The 5,667-nt window shown below is 39.7% G+C and overlaps 1 protein-coding gene across 1 annotated transcript in view; it reads right to left on the bottom strand.

Moving 5' to 3' along the window:
- LOC109471309 (piwi-like protein 1) overlaps window positions 1-2,196 on the bottom strand; it is a 58,497-nt gene extending 56,301 nt beyond the window's left edge. Inside the window, exon 1 of the mRNA XM_019770601.1 lies at window positions 2,083-2,196. The gene's annotated coding sequence lies outside the window, so the exon portion shown is untranslated. The remainder of the gene's footprint in view (window positions 1-2,082) is intronic.
- Between the last annotated feature and the right edge of the window lie 3,471 nt (window positions 2,197-5,667).

The following is a 5,667-nucleotide window of genomic DNA, read 5'->3' as shown; positions in this document are numbered from 1 at the left end:
TTAGAAGTGCAATAAGTGGTCGTCAAACCAGATCAGCTTATAAACTGAACACTCCTCGCAGCAGAACTGATCGTTATCAGAATAGTGCCCTTCCTTTCATGATCCGCCTGCTTAATATGTATATGTAACACTGTCACTTTTTTTAACCTAAGACTTATTTTAGTGTTACCAGTGTCCGTCTGTTTTGTTATCTGCTACGATATTAATTTGCACTTGAAACGTTGTTGACAATATTTTATATACATTTTATGTAATGGTTTATTCCTATTTTAATCGCTTAATATGACGTTTTATACTAATAATGTGATGCCCCAATGTCAATTCAGCCTCTGGCTGCCATTTTTGGGACAGTGTTGTTGTATTTTAATGCAAATAAACCATTGATAATAAATCTACTCACTTGTCTCCCTCCAGTGTTTCATTAAAATCAGGGACAGCATCAAAGACAACGGGATCCTGGATGTTGACGGACCCTGGATCGTTGCATTCATGAATCTCCAGTGATGAGGGGTCGCCAAAAACTAACTATAGCATAGCAGTGCATTTGAATGGCCTCAGACCTGCTTGAAATCGACGAACCTACCAAACACTGATGGACCGACTGACCTTAACATTAAACCGGTCACGCGGTTACGCGCGCCGCGGCGAAATACGCATGTGAGCCCTCCCATTTTCTAGGGTGTAATTGATACCAACTTCTGCTCAGGTCAACTAACTTCCCGATTAATTAATTTCAGCACGGAGGCCTCGCCCATGGGTTCACGGGAGAGAACAGATTGCCACACCCAAGGATGGTACAGATTGTTCTCTCCCGTGGCCAAACTCCCTCAGCGTGTTATCCCTCCATTTTGGCCAATTTCTACTTTTTCCAGTCCCATTCCAAAGCCTGGTAGAGGCTAGAGACAACGTTGACCAAACGAAAACTGTGCAAAATACAGGTTTTCCGCAGGTCAGCTGCGTTTTACCGATGTGCTTCCAGAGTGAAGGTTTGACGAATACTTAATTCTTGAAGTACAAACATCTGTGCAGGCGTCTTCTGACACAATTGAGCAAGCTGAAAAGCGCACCTTAGATCCATGCAATTTATGTGCAAGAAAGTATCTTGAAGTACTGTATAAACATGCACAAGAAAATTATTACTCATGCAGCTGTATAGATTTTGACAACCTTCACTGACCGATGAACTATATAAACATGCATTACATAAATTGTCAATGCAAGTGCAAAAAACGGACCTTACCATTCCACTATATACAGTATGGGGACAAGCCATTAACAATTGTAGTGTTTTGTAAGGATCAATCTCACACAGAGGCACTTTTCACACGACTGTATTCTAAGTGGTGTTCATATACAGTGACTGTAGGAGGGTAAAACATCTGTTCTCTATTACTATAGTATGAGTGGGCGCGTGGGCAATCCTAATACTAGCCGTGGCGACTCTTGATTCGGGCTTGCTGAGGGTAATGCAATGTAAGCCCGAATCAAGAGTCGCCACGGCAATCCTAATACCTACTTTTAGTTCTCATCACTACAACAATCACTGGGGAGTACACTGTATTTGAAAATGACAACAGGCAACAAAATGTTAGAATTTTTCAAGTTTTGAACAACTCCCAAATGATATGTAATGGTTGGTTCCCACGTCATCTAGCCTGTGTAACATCCATATTAGTTATAATGCTCTGCTAAAAAGACTGTATGAAAATTATTAATAGTATGTATGAAAAGTAATAACATTGTCTATTCATGCCCAAATCTAAAATATGTAACAATCACTTACATATATCTTACTTGAGTCCCTATTAAAATATCATGACATAAGTACACGATCCACTACCAGAAATGCCTAAGATAAGAAACATATACACGAGAAGTAAGCATAAAATCATGCCGGTAAAATAAATGTGTGATATATTAAGATTTAGAACGTCATATGTGATCAAGGACCTTGATGAGATGTACAGCCACAACCCCCCTCCCCCTGCATCATCTTTCGCTAGTGAAAGATTGCTAAAACGTCGCTCTGTCAAAATGAATTACTTCAACACAAAAGGCACGAGGATGGAAATGAGCACATACCTCTATGTCAACTTGTAGATATTTCCAAAGAAAAACAAAACACCGCTCAATCGACTAAAAGTCCCCCTTTTCTATCGATACGATAATTTTGGCCGCCATCTTGGAGGCCGCTTCACGTCATAAGTCCAAGATTGGAGTCAATCCGCCTTTTGGGACACAAAGTAGTCCTCCCTGATAAATACTTTTTTCAACAAGGTTTAAACCTCCCTGGTTATCGTTGCTGCTTGAAATGTCACACGTAATATGTATTCCCAATCTATTTTTTCACCTTTTTTTATGATACCTTAAAGTGTTTTCTTTTTCATTCCAAACGCATCAACTTAGGACACCTGTCTATTAAAGTACTAGTGATTCACTAGTAGAGGTCTAGGTTTTGGCTTATTTTGGGGCTTTTTTATCAGGCTTTCTTCTTTGAATTGCTATCTTTCTTTTGCGTAAAAAAAGATTCCAGTGCAAAAAAGAAAGCATGAAAAAAGCCTAAAAACACGCCAAAACCCAAACTTCTGCTTGGAGAGTAGCCATATATGGCAGCCATTGAAAAAATGCAACGAAATCAGCTCAGAACCATCACAAAGCCTCTTAATATTTCACTGAGGTGTAAAATCCTCAATTTAGTCATGATTTTGTAAAGATAACATGGAGAAGCAAGCGGAAAGAACACCATGTCAATGCTGAACAACTTTTTTTATTTTTCAATGCGTTTTCAACATTCATACAGTGCATCTATCAAACAGTAAAGCATCATAGAAACGCAACTTGTCATTTTACGTCCATTACATCTCTTTACTTAGATTCTCTGTTAAATGCTCAATGGTTTGATTTTAGAATTTCAAAAATTCAGTCAAAGTCTATTATCCCACTGATGGTAAATGAACGTGCAATTCAGCCGTCAGGCTGCAATATGCTTTTGTGCAATAAACCATTTACCAGAGATTCGGCTGTCAAATTGGGGGAAAATCTTTGGTCCTAAGAAAGAGCTTTAAACTATCGTAAGATGGTCATCATAGTGTTTCAAGGAGTCGATGAAAGCTCCTTGATTGTTTTTATCATTGAGCAAGGAGCTTCATGAATGATGAAGGATCTAATTGCATGGAGGGATCTAATTTGTTGTATAGATATGAAGTTTTCAAGACTTTTGCGGATCGAACAAGTAAATAAAGCGCTTTTGACGTATGCTCTTATAACACAAATGTTCATTGTTGTTTTAGCGTGCATCTAAATGGGGCAACGCTGAACAATAAAGAATCAGACAAGCCATGAGCGCGCCTTTTCACAGCTTGATCGGTGCAAAGTTCACAGTAAAACAATTATTTCTCGATAGCCAATTGCATTTCACGTAGTACGTGATTTGAAAAGAACAGCAAATCAACTGTCGACCTGTCTCACTATTTTCAAATCTGTCAGTTGAGACGCCAGTAACGGTGTGTGAGGATGTGCGTTGTCCGTGTTCCCATGGCTGGCTATTTCCCAGGCAAAGTCATTGCTGGGAAAAAGTGAAAGACTATGTCTTGTTGCTACATCAGCACTGAGGAACGTTGGGAGGTCAGGGGTATTCGGAATCAGCTGCCCTGCCCGGTCCATATAAACTGCTGCCCGGTCCGATCGGAGAGTGTTGAAGTGGCGGAAACTTCCAAGATCGAGGAATGCGAGGAGTCCGACCTGCGCAGAGTTACAGACAAGCTTGGGACGACGCTCTCAAATAGCTGATGCCCGAATCGGAGTGTGGCGACTTTGTTAAGTGTCTAACCCACTTACTAATACATTCCGACGCTAGAGAGTTGTCTTTGTTCTCCTGGCTTTTCTGTACGAGTCTTGCGAATTTATTTTGCTGCCTTCCTTTCGTTGCGATGTGCTCATTCAGCTGTGACCTTTAAACTCTCGCCCCGTCTTCTTCCTCTAGTGTGACCGGAAGTGCATTTCCGATGTTGGAATCTAACCGATTTTTTTCCTTGTTTAGATTTCCCAATATATGCACAGTTTGACTAATCCTAACGTTGAGTAGTTGTCTTTCCGCAATTTTTAAGATACTGTTCGCTCTGTTGCCTTGGACAGTACTAGATAGACGTAAAGTTAAACTCACCGGCGTCACGTTGTTATGCTTGCAATGGAGATTGAAACGGAGGTGGTTTCTAAACCGCGCGATCTTCTTGCACGTTCACTCAAGGTTTCTGACACTGTTCAAGCAATTCTTGCCAAAATCACTTTCAATCTTAGCATGGAAGTCCATCTGTGTTGGTACACATCATTCTAGAGAAAAGTCTAAGCTTTCTTTCCAACACTGGGATGAAGTTGGGACTTACCCCTTGTTCACGGAATGACCCGTCACTTCCTCCACGTGACTGAAGAGACACGTGACTTCAGTAACGTGTTGTTTTTTTTTTTCATTTTGTAGTCAACTCCTCTTAACCCCGACCACCAAGGTGATTCGGAGGACGCATTGAGCATGCTCAGTCGTAGAAAGGGGGGAGACAACTCCGATTTCCTACAGCGAATCAACACGATTCTTGACAACACCCTTGACCTCCATGGCACTAGTGCCGGTCCGGGGAAACTGGTCACATCTTCTGGTAAGAATTCTAGAGGAAATGTACTTCTGAATTGTTAGGAATTAATGAGCCATTGGCTATTAAGGAATGAACGGAAGTAAGAAATCATTAAATGCATGAATAAATGATTGATTGACCAAATGAGTAAATGGATGAGTAAATGAATATATAAATGGGCAGTTTAAATCTTTAATGGTTGGATTGATGAATGAATAGATGGATTGATTAATGAATGAATGAATGAATGAATGAATGAATGAATGAATGAATAGTTACTGAAAGCTATGTTTCAACCGCAATTGTAATTTGCCGACACACTGAGAGGGGCTAAGTTATTAACCTTGTTTTCAAGCTTTTGGTTCTAATTGTAGCAGGGGACTTGCAATATTGATTAAACCTTCAGCCATATTTACATTTCTTGACACTAAATCCTTAGAAAGCAATGGAAGAACTCTTAAATTGCACTATTAATGGTGAAATGTGTTTAGTCAATATTTATGCCCCTAATAGAGTAAAGGAAAGAAATACCTTATGAAATTGTCAGAATGGTTAAGTAGTTATGACCCCACAAGCCTAACACAACTGTGTACTAAACCCTGACCTTGATAAAAAAGGAGGGAGACTTGACACTGCAGAAAGGTCATCTAATGCCATAAAAAAAGTTATGTTCTAAATTGAAATTATGTGATGCTTATAGATCAGTTAACCCCACTACCCAACAATTCACATATCGTACCCTTGCCATAAATGTAGCTTGTAGGCCTTGGCTACTACACAAGACTCTTGAAAGAAAAGTTGACAAATGTGATATAAGGCCAGCAATCCACACTGACCATCAAGCTATTTTTCTAAGACTAAAATTCCAAAATTATGCTAGGGGCCCTGGAATCTTTAAACTAAATGTAGATTTATTGAGAGACAGTGAATGTTGTGAGAAAATCTGTGGGATAATCAATCAAGAGAACAACAAGAACACTAAATCAAAGAGGGATAAGCTAGATATATGTATGATTGAAATAGCTGAGGTTTCAAAACAATA

The sequence above is a fragment of the Branchiostoma belcheri genome, unplaced genomic scaffold (assembly GCF_001625305.1).
Source record: "Branchiostoma belcheri isolate BF01 breed outbred unplaced genomic scaffold, Haploidv18h27 scaffold247, whole genome shotgun sequence".
NCBI lineage: Eukaryota > Metazoa > Chordata > Leptocardii > Amphioxiformes > Branchiostomatidae > Branchiostoma > Branchiostoma belcheri.
This window is presented reverse-complemented; position numbering and strand designations above follow the sequence as displayed.